The sequence below is a fragment of the Phyllobates terribilis genome, unplaced genomic scaffold, assembly GCF_046119375.1.
Source record: "Phyllobates terribilis strain yellow unplaced genomic scaffold, ASM4611937v1 Scaffold_5__5_contigs__length_657084704, whole genome shotgun sequence".
Taxonomy (NCBI): Eukaryota; Metazoa; Chordata; class Amphibia; order Anura; family Dendrobatidae; genus Phyllobates; species Phyllobates terribilis.
In genome coordinates, this window is record NW_027362765.1 from 294,931,881 (window position 1) to 294,947,196 (window position 15,316).

A 15,316-nucleotide genomic window follows, 5' to 3' on the forward strand; every position below is an offset into this window, starting at 1 on the left:
CCCATTAAGAATGCTGATGCGGTCCAGCAGTTAATTGATGTGCTACAACTACCCAAACAGCACCGATGCTGCGGGTGGACGGCGCCCTGATGAGACGCGGTCTCCTGACAGATCGCTGCTTGGCGCCTTTTTTTGCATAGCGCTATGCTTCCGTCCTCATACCCTTCTCCTCATTGGCCAATTGCCCTATATATACCCCCTCCTCACCCCCTTTTCTGTATCCTGGTAAAAGCCTACGGCGAAACGCGCGTCGGACCTGTGTGGACTCTGAGGGACTTCCAGGTAGCTCATTTGATATCTTTATGTCTTTTTTCTAGTACCATTGACCCCTGTATCAGCTGTCTTACCTATTAACTTACTGACCCCCTTTCTATGTAGTCTAAGTATTTACCCACTTGGGACATCTTTGATGCACTTTGCACTTTACTTAAATGATGGTCTCCATATGTATTTTTACTTCAGGCTGACCTGGGTCACTGTGTTCCTATACATGGTTTATTTATTGATCTATGCTTCTACCTACCCTCAGATGCCCATTTTTCTGTTTACTTTTTTCCTCGTTTGTATTATTGTTCTTCATGTGTTTTTATGAATTCTTTAATAAATGCTTATTTTATATTGACCATGAGTCACATTTATAGGTTCTTTATTCAATAAGGGATATCTGGTCATCAATTATTTTGTTTTTTTGGATTTATTTAAAGTTTAGAGTATGTTTAGACACAAACATCCTGTCCTGTGTCTTCTTCTCTCCGATATCGTAATCCAAAGGATAGAAGACCAAGAATGCAGTGACGACACACACATAGGAAAAAAACATGTGTATCATAAAACAAGTGTAAATGCAATAATTTTCTGGGAGAAATACTTAATTTTCTGGAACAATTTCAAGGATGCCAATACTTTCGGCCATGACTGTACCGTTCATTTTGTTTCTATCTTAGGTTTTGTCTGTTTAATGGCCAGTTTGAACATGCTCCTACACATTACATGTATACCAACTAAGGCTGTGTGGCCACGATGCGTTTTTAATGTGTTTCTGCAGCGTTTTTGCAGCTGCGGAAACGCTGCAGAAATGTATTAAAAACGCTTGGTAGAAGGGCAGCAATGTTCCCCAATGATAATCCGCATGTGCTGTGCACATGCTGCGGAAATTTCCACTGCGGATTATCATTGCGGAAAAAAACGCAGCACTACCAATTATTTTGTGGAAATGCTGCGTTTTCGCCGCCATTGACTTGCATTGGAACGCACCAATTCCGCAAGACTGCATCTGTACTTGCGTAATTGGTGCGTTCTAATGTGCGGATGGTACCCGGGTGTGGATGAAAGGAGAGTCTCATCCACACCCAGGTACCATTAAAAATTCTGTAAAAAAAAGAATAAAATAAAAAATAAATGTATATTTACCTTCCGGCGGCCTGCCCTGCGCTCCTCCTTGCTTCCCGGCACTTTGCAGTGGATTGATGGACCTGCGTTGACGTCAGAGTCATGTGACGGGTCACGCGACGCTGACGTCGGCAGGTCTTTCAATTCACCGCTGCCGGCACCGAGCGAAGCAAGCCAGCGCGGGCCATCGGAGGGTAAGTATATATTTATTTTTTTATTTTTAACCACTCTCTCGTTCACACTATATAAATCCAATCAGTTTGCATGGATTTATATAGTGTGACCTAGTTGTCACAAGCACTTTCCAAGTGATGCTAAAATCGCCTGGAAAGCGCTTGTCAACCCGCATGTGGAAATGCATGTGAAGAACGCTTCACATCCGCATGTCCCTGGCAGGAAAACGCATGTACAATCCGCACGTACAATCCACATATACAATCCGCATGCGTTTTTTTTCTGCCAGGGAGATGCAGAAACGCTCAGGAAAAAATCCTGAGCATTTCCGCTACGTGGGCACATTGCCTTATACTCCAGTTAATTTTTTTTGTTTCTTTTTCAGGTTTCTGCATTTAGCGCAGGTAAGGGTGTGGCCTCCCTTTTTTTGAACTGGACATTGTTTATGTAGCTTTCCATTGCTGGATGTCCACAGTTGGGCTCTGGTCCTGCTCTGCCCTTATTCACATTAACCCCTTCACCCCCGGGCCATTTTTCGTTTTTGTGTTTTCCATTTTTTGCACCCTTTCTTCCCAGAGCCATAACTTTTTTATTTTAGGTCAATATTGCCGTGTAAGGGCTTGTTTTTTTGTGGGACGAGTTGTACTTTTGAACGACACCATTTGTTTTACCATATCGTATTTAAAAAAGGGAAAAAATTCAAAGTGCGGTGAAATTGCAAAAAAAAAAAGCAATTCCACAATTGTTTTTTTTTACCATATTCACTAAATGCTAAAACTGACCTGCCATTATGATTCTCCAGGTCATTACAAGTTCGTAGACACCAAACATGTATAGGTTCTTTTTTATTTAAATTACTGAAAAAAAATCCAAAGTTTGTTAAAAAAAAAAAATTGCACCATTTTCCGAGACTCATAGTGTCTCCATTTTTCATGACCTGGGGCTGAGTGAGGGCTTATTTTTTGCGCGCCCACCGCAAGAGATACAATGTTTTGATCGCCTATTATTGAATTTTATTGCAATGTTGTGTAGACCAAAAAAACCTAATTCTGGCGTTTTGATTTTTTTTCTCATTACGCCGTTTACCAATTGGATTAATTGTTTTTAGATTTTGATAGAGTGAGCGTTTCTGAATGCTGCGATACCAAATATGTGTATTTTTGATTTTTTTTATTGTTTTATTTTGAATGGGGCTAAAGGGGAGTGATTTGAACTTTTATATATTTTGAATTTTTTTTTCTACTTTTTTTTTCTACTTTTTACTTGCTTCAATAGTCTCCATAGGAGACTTGAAGCTGCGATCATCTGATCGCTTGTGTTACACACAGCAGGGGCTCCAGCCCTGCTTTGTGTAACAAAAATGCTCATCCGCTATGAACGCCGACCGCTGAGCGGCGCTCATAATGAATTGGCTATGACAACCACAGGGATCTTCTGAAGACCCTGGGTTGTCATGCCAACCCATCAGCGCTCCCGGTGCACCAATGGGCGGGTCTTATGACACGATTCCGGCGCGGCCATGTTAAATGCTGCTGTTTAACACCCACGGCTGTTAGGGGCACATGATAGCTGATCAGATCAGCTGTCATGTGCCTGAAAACATGCGGGCTCAGCGCCGGAGCCCGCTTGGAGTGTAGCGATACGACTGATGACGTATGCATACGTCATTGGTCGTGAAGGGGTTAAGGTCAATTTTGAAATATGGTAACGCGTTAGTACTAGAGTTTAGGACCGTCCCGACTGGGCACACCTTGGCGGTGGTGGGATGGCTTTCACGTTTTTTTTTTATCAAAAACAGTATTTACTAAGAACCCAATGTTATTTATATGCACTATTGCTTTTTACTTACTTACAGCACGGTATATATTAATTTTGTTTCTAGCTTAGGTTTTGCCAAAGAGATAGTTAGATTTGTTTCTCCAGGGTGCTTTGTCCTAAAATTTGATGATCAGAAAATGATGCTGAAACTAGTTGTTACCTGCTATGAACAGCAGATGGCAGTGTAATACAGCATATTTTGCTATGTGTAGCTTCAAAGTTTTTAAGTAAATAATTACACCAAAGCTCAGTATTATCCATGATTTAACAAATAAGTACCAAAAAAGTGGATTACGATTTTTATGCCGGCTAAGAACTGCATTTCACGCTTAGGGGAGACTGCTTCTGAAATAAAGCATCTGATGAAATGTGCCACATTTTTTCACTACCATATTCTGTATGCAGCCAGAAAAACCTCATAGCTCCTTATGAAATCAGAGGCATACAGAGGTAACAGTAAAACACAATCGGTAATAATAAAAACAAGCAATCCTGCAAGAAAACGCATCAGAGAGTTAGGTATTATTGAAACGAAAGGATGTCTCGATGAATAAAGCCTCAATTTTGAATTTGCTTCAAATTGAACTTTGTAAAGTAATAAATGTTGCAACTCATGGAGCTCGGTTCTTCCACTTTTATACATTGCCAGTTAGTTATAGCATACCCTGTCTCAGAAACACCTTTTATTATAAGTAATGTCTGCAATTTAGTCTTAGGCCATGGCCCCACTATCAGTGTTTGGTCAGTATTCGGTCAGTATTTTTTCTCAGGAGTGGGAGCCAAAACCAGGTGAGGAACAATCAGAGAAAAGGTATAATAGAAACAAGTCACCAATTCTGCATTTATCACCCACTCCTGGTTTTGTCTCCCACTCCTGAGAAAAAATACTGACCAAATACTGATAGTGGGGCCATGGCCTTATAGTGAGAGCATCTGCAGAACAAATGTCCAATATGCTTCTCTGCTCAGCATTGCCCTCCTGTCGTTCCTAGATGCAAGTCAGGGTAGGACAGGAGTGCCAAGGGCCCACCAGTAACATTGATTCTGGGGCCCACTGTTCATGTACATGTGATACTTGACACTCGTTCACAAATTCACCTCTGCTTCTATACAATGAACAGGGTAGTTGTTACACACATGCCGCCTAAGTTTAGATAGGGGAGAGACCGGTTACATGAACTCATTGGAATCCTGGGGGAACCATTATTCCAGAAGACCGTAGGCTGCAGCTTCTCTCAGGCACACTATAGATTCAGTTGCTGACCAGACACATGTGACAAAAGTCTTCATAAATGGTAGAACAGTAACATTTAATGAGGCACGGCCAGTGCAATGCAAATGTCTCTTTGAGCAACAGGCTCCAGTAATAACAGTACAGTCTCCTTTGCAGCACAGCAGTACACAGTCTATTATCTGGTAGAACAGTACAGCACAGTTTTAATGCATACACAACCACAGGCTTTTCCTTCACAAGGACTCAATAGTACACAGCATTCTTTATCCTGCATGGAGATGGAGGGGGGGTGGAAGGTTTGATGAGGGAGATGATCTCTGTGACACAATTCCTTCCAGTCTTTATCTTCCTGCCCGATGATAGACTTCCTGAACTAACAGTGCAGGGTATCTGACCTGTGTTGAGTTTCACCCTGGATTTGAATCCTGTTCCCTTTCCTGCACTTCTGTGAGATACAGATCACACATACCACTTTTCCCTTTGGCTGCAGCCAGAAAGTAAACAACTTCCCCACAATCCCCCTGGGGCTCTGCTAAAACACTCCCCTTCTCCTGTGCTTGTGTTACTTCTATTAGTTGCAGAATGCTTTTAAAGCAACAGCACTACTTCTGCATGTCAAATAGTTTGCTAAGTGAATTATGAGACACTGAAATCGCCTGTAAATACTACATTAAAGAAGTTTTCCAGTTTCAGAAAACCTCTGTCCACAGGCGGCAATTTGTTAAAAACAAAAAACAAAATGTGCTTTACTCACCCTCTTCAGATCCTGGGCTGAGTCTACACCACTGCTCCCAGTGTTTGTTATTGTCTGCAGCACTCATGTTACATTGACTGCGTTGCAACTCAGAGCGGCTCATGCCGTCATCTAGGGCAGAGCTGCTAAACTCAATTACTGGATGCAATGTTGTCCATGTGATGTCAGCGCTGCAGACAATTACACACAGCAGGAGCAGCAGTATAAACTCAACTTTTCGCCCAGGGAGGATATGTAAAGCAATGTTTGTTTGTTTTTAACCCCTGTGCCCCGGCTGCAATTTGTTTTTCTGAAACTGGAAGACTCCTTTAAGTGTACTCTGCCAAGCAATGCTCATATGAAGGGCCCACTCTTGGATGGAGGCCCGCAGGGGGGATACAACTGGTTCCTTGTGGACCAGTCTAAACCAGGTGCAAGATTAAAGGGGTACTCCGGGGAGAGAAAAAAAAATTGTACTGTCCCTGTCCTCAAAAACTATAAAGATGAAATGCCCTGTGTATTTCTATTATCTTTAGAACACCTGTAATTCCTTGTGACAGGAGCTGCTCCTAACTGATCCTCTCTCCCATCTAGGGCAATAAGTCACGCAGCAGTATTCAGCTTTCCGCTGTGAGTAACAGTCATTGGGGGCATACCTCCCAACTTTTGAAGATCAGAAAAGGGGACAAATTATGTGGCGCGTAGCTCGCCTCTGCAAATTTTGGGCCCACCCCTAGCCGCACCCCAATGCACGCCCATTTACAATTTCTTTCTCCCCTGGCAAGGCAAGAGGAGATGTCGAGGGGTGGTGGTAGTGAGGAAAATTCAGCAGAAGCCTGACCCTGCAGGACGCAGAACCAAATCCAGGATTATCCGCTGCATTCAGGACAGTTGGGTCTAGAGATGAGCAGATCGATTCAAAGGACTCTGGTCAAGTGTCCAGGTCAGTGGTACCTGGCAGCTTGACGGGAGGCCTCGAATCTCTAACCTTCCGGCGTCTCTGGAGAGGGTTTTGATTAGCCAGGGCTGGAGTGATGTCACCTGTGCGTCATGCTCATCTCTAGATGGGACCTGTGTATTTATTTTTTGTTCATTCACAGTTGGAACCGCCAGAACTTTCTCATCATTATGTAGCTTCACTATAAGACATCCGGCTTTTTTGTGTCTGTAAGACCGTGTTCGCATGTTGCATAAATACTGTGTTTTTTGTTTTCTGCAGATGTCCACACCAAACTACACAATAACAATCTTCTCTGACTTTTGCTGCATTTTTTTATGCCTTTTCCCCCTAAATTGATGTGTTTCTGGTACAGATATGAAGCCGCATTTTAGGCTGAGTGCACACGATGCGGTCTTTCCGCCACGGAAACGCATTAAAACCGCTTGGTAAAAGGTCTGCCATGTATAGCTATGATAATCCTGTTAGATAGGGGGATGGGGAAGTGGGAGAAGTGTGAAGAAAAAGCCGGTATACCGGCAAAACGCGCGTCAGGGATTATATCTGAGCTATTTGATAGTGTAGGGGGGAATGAGATTAAGCCCTAGGAATATGCACACAATTGCGGTACTCTGACAAGGGAGAACCGCATCAGTACTCCAAGCTGCAGCGGACAACAGACAGTCCAGGTCTGCAGTGATCAGCTGTTGTAGCCGGCACGCACGCACGTGTGCAGCGAGAGAGCAAGGAGACAGTGTATCGCTCCTCACTGCAGCGATCAGCTGTTTGAAGCCGGGACGCTGAGCACATGTGCGGGGAGTGAGATAGGGGACAATAGACTGCCCCTCACCCCAGTGATTAGCTGTTCAGCCAGGCACGCTGAACAATAGTGTGATCATTAGTACCTGACATGTGAGGAGTCGTTCGGCACAGCGGGCTGCTCCTCAGTGTCATAAGATTTATGATCGCTTGGCAGTGAGGTTTTCCTCCTGCCAAAGATTTCAAGTGGTGCCGGCTCAGTTATTACAAGCACTAATACACACACAGTGCACTTCATTATGGACTACTGCGGTATTGGGCAGAGTTAGTGATTATAGCTGACATCTATTACTACCATAATATTACAAACCGCTAGACTAATGTCATCTAATTTTTATGGAATAATTAGGGGGTGTACAGTTGTGTCCCAAGGCAGATTTATACATGACAGTGAAATAATCTGCCAAGATAACAATTAATTTTCCTATTCATTGGATTTGTATAACTGCTCCACCTGATATTAGCATTGAGGCTATTCCAATATATGGGGATATCATTTACATATTTCCTCGGTCCTATATTAGAGGGACTGGACAGAGGTGTCCCTAATTTGCCCTACACTGCATCTAGCCAGACTTATTAGTGGGTACCATCTTTATACTCTAATAGATGGTTACCTTATATGCATCTATAGATGCATTAGATATTTTGTATTTTAAAGATTTAATAAATTAATAAAGTTATGAATTTTAAATTTTTCTATATATCCACACTTCTCCCACTTCCCCTTCCCCCTATCTAACATGATTATTTTTGGTGGTGTACACCTGTGGATTTAGATCTGATGAGAATAGACCATCTCCTTGACTAGCAATGATAATCCGCATGTGCTGTGCACATGATGCGGAAATTTCCGCACCGGATTATCATTGCGGCACAAACTGTAGCATAACCAATTCTTGCGTGATTCCGCGGTGAATTTGCGCCTATTGACTTTCATTGAATCGCAGCAAACCCGCATGTATAATATCGATACATGTGGATTTGAAGCCTTTCAATGAAAATCAATAGGTGCAAAATCGTGCCGGAATCAAGCTGAGGCTGGTACCTGGGTCGGGAGAGGAGGCTGCTACTCTTCTCATCCGACCACTGCTCTGGCTGATAACAGTGAGAGCAGCGTGGATGGGAGGAGCAGCAGTCTTCTCTTCCCAGCCCGCATGCTTGCGGTAGTTAAAAAAAGAATAAAAAAGTAAAAATAAAAAAAACAACCTGTATGCTCACCAGTCTGGCGGCCCCCGGTGTCCTCCTCGGTGATGCTTCCTCTTCAGCGGCCAGCGGTACACTGCAGGGCGCGGGGTCGCGCCCCACAGTGTACTTCCAGGACCTGCAGTGATGTTACTGACCAGTTGATGGTCACGTGACCATCAGCTGATCAGTGGCATCAGTGATCACCTGATGGTCATGAGACCATCAGGTGATCGGTGACGTCACCGATTAGCTGATGGTCGCGTGACCATCAGCTGATCAGTGCCGGCAGCAATCAGCTGATGGTCACGTGACCATCAGCTGATTGCTGATGCCAGTAATCATCTGACCGGTCTCATGACCGATCAGCTGATGCCCACCGTGGGGACATTCACAAGAATGTTCCCAGGGTCGCTAGCTCACTGGGGCTTATCAGCTGATCTTCAGCTGATGAACCTCAGTGACCCCCTGCAGCATGTACACTGACAGGAGGTGATTTTATACTCGTCAGTATACAGTGCTGTATTCTACAGCAGTGACATCAGTGATGGCTGATGTCACTGCTGTAGAAGTGACACAGATCGTCGTGGGACACTTGGCGTTATGTGGACTGCGTCGTTGATGGAGGACAGGTGAGGAATATTGCTGTTTGTTTTTTTTACGTTTTTTTCAGGAGATTGAGGGCTTCACGGAGGCATGTAATAAAAAAAATTTTAGAACTGTGTGTGTTTTATTTCATTAAAATACTTTATTCTGGCTGTATCTTTTATTGAAAAAGCGCCGACAGCTTTACTTCGCAGTTAGTAAAGGGGGCGTCTTATAGACGTCCTCCATTACTTAGCTTGGCTTCATGTCGGCCGCCAATACAAGGCTGACGTGAACCCCAACCCCATTATCCAACTACCACCGCTACAGGACAGTGGGAGGAGCGAGGCTAAGCGCCTGATTTGGCGCATCTTATGGATGAGCCATTTCTGGGACTGCTGAGGGGTGATATTAATAGCCGCGGAGGGGGCTAGTATTCATGGCCCCTTCCATGGCTATTAATATCAGCCCGCTGCTGTCTAGTTTAGCCTTTGCTGGTTAGATTTTATAGGGGGACCCCACGTAAAAAAATTTCTGGGGTCCCCCTGTAATCTAGCCAGTAAAGGCTAAACAAACAGCTGTGGGTTGATATTAATAGCAATGGAACATTGTTGGCTAATGGCCCCTTCCACGGCTACTAATATCAGCCCCCAGCGGTAGGCTTTTTCCCTCTGCTGGTTATAAAAATGACGTGGGAGCCTTTTTTTTTTTTAGGCCCTGCCCATAATTCAGATGTAGCAGCGCTTTGGACGCAAATTTTTTCTGCATCCAAAACATTGCATTCTATTGAACGCAGGTAAATCCACATGTGTTCGCTGAACCATGCTAATTTACCGCATTCAATACTTTCTAGTGGTCAAATTTCTGTTGCGGAGACTAGCAACTCCACAAGAGAATTTGACATGCTGCGGTCCTGAAAGACGCGCCGCATGTCAGTGTCCACGGGTGATTCATAGCCTCTGATGCACATATAGTGGACATGGGATTTCTAGAGATCCCATCCACTATGCTGTAACATCTGGACGCTGCGGGTTTGATGCTGTATATACACGCAGCATCAAACCTGCAGCGGCTCCTGATCGTGGCCACTTACCCAAACTCACCTGCAGCGTATCAATTTCTGTAGCGGACACGCTAGTTTCCGCTGCAGATTTTGACCGACTTGAAGTGTCATTATATGCGATGGATTCACATGTACCGAATAAATATGTTGTGTCCAAAGCGCTGCTGAGTGCTGATCAGAGGAGGGGGGGCGTAGCGGCTAACAAACCAGCTGTGAAATGTTATGTAATGGCCAGGAAAATGTTTGCCTAACGGCACTGTCACGAGTGTGTCAGAGGTGACAGACAGTCGTCCTGAAGTGGTTTTCAGGAGATCTCCACATTTGGCAATGCAGATAGCTGCCTAGATAGGAGGCTGTCTTTAGGACCCAGCGACTACCTCCTTCTGGCCTGGGTGTATGTATACCTGGTCTCCCCAGGTGGGCATAGCTGGTCATACTCATTACTACTTAGACTTGGAACTTGGCTGAAGCAGCATCACTTCCTCTCTGGAGTCTTGAGGCCGTGTGCCCTGTTGGAGTTTCTTCTAAAGCTAAGTTGTTGCTCCCCTGTGTTGTCTTCCCCTTTTGTCTTTAGAGTGTTAGCGGAGGTTGACTAGCGCTCATCTCCTTCCATCCCCAGCTATCTCCTTACGGCAGGGATAGTAGGGTGAGGCACGTGATCGGCGACAGCTGCGGAGGCTGTATAGGGACATTAGGGGAAGACAGGGTGACACTAGTCCAGAGGTCACCTCTTCACCCCTTTCCCTAGTGTCTGGGCTCCCTTTCCCCTCTGTGTTGCACTCACACATGGCGTAACTCTCTGTGTTGCACTCACACCTGGTGTGACAGGCACCTTCTCAGGCTAAAAAAAACAGCTCACAGCAGGCGCATAAATTACATGAATAGAAATGCTAATGAAGATTGGGTGAATGGGACTAGCTGACACCCAGCTCTTTTGTTTGGTGATGTCAAGGTGTCAATCAGACCTTTTCATGACCAAACAAAGTAAAGAAACACAGACACAGTGTAAACACTTTATTTGAACAGACCCATTCTATAATCATTGAAATGAACCAATATACTCACCCCAGTTCTTGGTAATCCAAGGGCTTAAGCAATGTCCCACCAAATAACTTTATTTAGCTCTAAAAATCATTCATTGATGCTCAAAAACCGCTTAAAAAAAGCACATGTAACAATGCATGTAAAAACGTGTCAAAAACGCATGTAAATTCGCATGCAAATCCGCATACATTTTTTTCTGCCAGGGAGAGGCAAAAACGCTCAGGAGATTTCTGCTTCTAATCCGCATAGTGTGCACATACCCTTAAAGTATTTTTTATAGTACAGAAAAGCTTTGATTCTGCACTTAAAAAAGTAACTGCAGCTTTTTACATGTGTTTTTTTAAGGCTCCACATAAAAGCCTCTAGAGAAAAAAAAGCACCAAAACCGCACAGTTCAGCAGCGTTCTTGGGCGCACAGCGGGAGCAGTTTTCATGAAATCACAGCAGAATTTCTGAGCAAAAAGCAGCAAAAAAACACAGCATGTACGCTACATGTGAATGCGGTCTAAAGATCTAAGCAAAATAGATGCGATTTCATCAAATATCTGCCCTCCGTGGTCTGAAGACGCTGCTGAACTGTGTGGTTTTGGTTCATTTTTACTTTCTATAGGCTTATTTTGAAAAAAAACAAAACGCATGAATAAAAAAACCGCTGTTGCATTTTTAAGGGCAGAATCAAAGCTTTTCTGCAGTATTAAAAAAAGCATTAAAAACATGGATTCACATCCTCACCAAAAACGCATCAAATAAGGGGGAAAACACATAAAAGAAATGAAGAAAACACGCAATAATCAGAGGAGATTGTTATTGTGTAGTGAAGACACCTGCAGAGAAAAGCAGTAGAAAAAATATGCAACATTTACGCTAAAAGTGAACACTGCCTCAGCATTACATTTTTATTACTTTTTTTATGGGTTTTATGGGTTTAATAGAGAAAAATATAAATCACTTGTCAGAAAAACGACACCCACTTTTGGGTCAGACCTTGCAGCTCTCTGGCGCCCCCTTATCCTGCTGGTCAAACACGGTATTGACCGAGGATAAGCACGGGTGCAGCTGCTCTAATTTATGTCGACTATTGGGGCACGTGATGTGACAGGACGTATATATACCTCCAGTTCCTTCCAGGAACGTATATATACCTCCGACCAGCCACCCTCAAACCACAATATCACATAAATACTGGTATACTGCCACCACCGATCGCTTAACAGGTGGATCGGGTACCCGTCAGGTAACGTGAATTAGCGGGTGAGGAACTTGTTTGCTCGACATAGGACAAGAAGAACGAAAACTGGTAAATAATAATAATTTACTCCCAAAGGGGGCAGTGTTTACAAAATATATACAAGATATTATAAGAGAGACAATTTACATATATGCATAAACAGTTATTAAAATAAAAGGGATAAGTAATATCAAAACCTGCTTCACAAGGTGATGGTCTCAGATTCTGTGGGGGGGACGGCTCCCCGGAAATTAGAGGTGATTCTTCTATGCCGCATGGTGTGCGTGCGTCCGACATCCCTGAGAAGAATGACCTGAAAATGGCCGATTTGCTTTTTTGAAAAGCAGCCAAAACTCTGGGAGACACCCATTATTTACCTCACAAGGGGGGCTTGGCTTTGTGAGACCACCCAGCTGCATAGAACATAAAAACCTTCATGTTTCATATCTTGGTGTGGGGGGGTCCCACATCCAAGATGGAGACATCATGTTGGCCGTCACTAATTTTCATGCAGATGGATATTAAACAGGACCTCTCTATGATGTTCAGAAGCTAAGAAACCAATTCCTCGATTTCTGGGGGTATCCCAGTTATGAAAAATATATCATTGTAACCAGGAAAATGTGAACACTCCAAAAATCTGGTCCCTGGGTTAGTGACCGTCATGTGCATTTTTAAATTCTACATTAACTGTACAAGCTTTTAAACAATGGGAATTTTGGAGGGAATAATCTAGTTTGAGCTAGAAGCTGCGCTACACTGAGGGTTTACGACGCTAATAAAAATTCTTAGGGTGGGGGCCAGCACTGCAGCTCTATGTCTTCTTACAAACGGATAGGGGGTGGGGGGTTTTCTTTTTTAAAACATCTCTCATTTTTAAAATTCGGGAAAAAATACCTTTTGCCTGACATCACTCCATTTTTTTACACCATTTACTGATTCCCATAAATAATCTGATTGCTCTGTTGTGCAGGTCATTATGATTACAGCGACAACAAATATATCCATGTTAATTGTTGACTTGTGATGATCATTATTTTTTTTTTAAAAAGTGCATTATAAATTACAACATTTTAAACGGTTATCATTATTTGTTAGTAATTTTATAGGATAAAAAAATCTATTTTACTCTCCCCTAGAATACAGAAACATAGAAATACACTGCTGTGTACAGATATATCAATATAATCTGCCACTGCCAGAGCCCACAATACAAATCAAGTACACTAAATTCTACCCATAACCTTACTAGAACTTGTTGCTCAGTAGGTTTAGCTCCTGCTTGTAATGTTGAGGGTTGTGGCTTTGGTTACAGGGGACTCTCACAAAAATAATCCTTTTTTGTAATTGCTTTTTTTTTTTTTTAGCAGCTTTATGTGAACAAAAAAATCTGACTTTTTCTTTACCTCAGTAAACAGGGAACATAAAAATACACTGAAATGTATAATATATGTCTATGTACAGTACAGACCAAAAGTTTGGACACACCTTCTCATTTAAAGATTTTTCTGTATTTTCATGACTATGAAAATTGTACATTCACACTGAAGGCATCAAAACTATGAATTAACACATGTGGAATTATATACTTAACAAAAAAGTGTGAAACAACTGAAAATATGTTTCATATTCTAGGTTCTTCAAAGTAGCCACCTTTTTCTTTGATGACTGCTTTGCACACTCTTGGCATTCTCTTGATGAGCTTCAAGAGGTAGTCACTGGAAATGGTCTTCCAACAATCTTGAAAGAGTTCCCAGAGATGCTTAGCACTTGTTGGCCCTTTTGCCTTCACTCTGCGGTCCAGCTCACCCCAAACCATCTCGATTGGGTTCAGGTCTGGTGACTGTGGAGGCTAGGTCATCTGGCGTAGCACCCCATCACTCTCCTTCTTGGTCAAATAGCCCTTACACAGCCCGGAGGTGTGTTTGGGGTCCTTGTCCTGTTGAAAAATAAATCATGGTCCAACTAAACGCAAACCGGATGGAATAGCATGCCGCTGCAAGATGCTGTGGTAGCCATGCTGGTTCAGTATGCCTTCAATTTTGAATAAATCCCCAACAGTGTCACCAGCAAAGCACCCCCACACCATCACACCTCCTCCTCCATGCTTCACGGTGGGAACCAGGCATGTAGAGTCCATCCATTCACCTTTTCTGCGTCGCACAAAGACACGGTAGTTGGAGCCAAAGATCTCAAATTTGGACTCATCAGATCAAAGTACAGATTTCCACTGGTCTAATGTCCATTCCTTGTGTTCTTTAGCCCAAACAAGTCTCTTCTGCTTGTTGCCTGTCCTTAGCAGTGGTTTCCTAGCAGCTATTTTACCATGAAGGCCTGCTGCACAAAGTCTCCTCTTAACAATTGTTGAAGACATGTGTCTGCTGCTAGATCTCTGTGTAGAATTGACCTGGCGTCTAATCTGAGCTGCTGTTAACCTGCGATTTCTGAGGCTGGTGACTCGGATAAATAAATCCTCAGAAGCAGAGGTGACTCTTGGTCTTCCTTTCCTGGGGCAGTCCTCATGTGAGCCAGTTTCTTTGTAGCGCTTGATGGTTTTTGCAAGTGCACTTGGGGACACTTTCAAAGTTTTCCCAATTTTTCACACTGACTGACCTTCATTTCTTAAAGTAATGATAGCCACTTTTTTTCTTCTTTACTTAGCTGCTTTTTTCTTGCCATAATACAAATTCTAACAGTCTATTCAGTAGGACTATCAGCTGTGTATCCACCAGACTTCTGCACAACACAACTGATGGTCCCAACCCCATTTATAAGGCAAGAAATCCCACTTATTAAACCTGACAGTGCACACCTGTGAAGTGAAAACCATTTCCGGTGACTACCTCTTGAAGCTCATCAAGAGAATGCCAAGAGTGTGCAAAGCAGTCATCAAAGCAAAAGGTGGCTACTTTGAAGAACCTAGAATATAAGACATATTTTCAGTTGTTTCACACTTTTTTGTTAAATATATAATTCCACATGCGTTAATTCATAGTTTTGATGCCTTCAGTGTGAATGTACAATTTTCATAGTCATGAAAATACAGAAAAATCTTTAAATGAGAAGGTGTGTCCAAACTTTTGGTCTGTGCTGTATATATGTGTCAC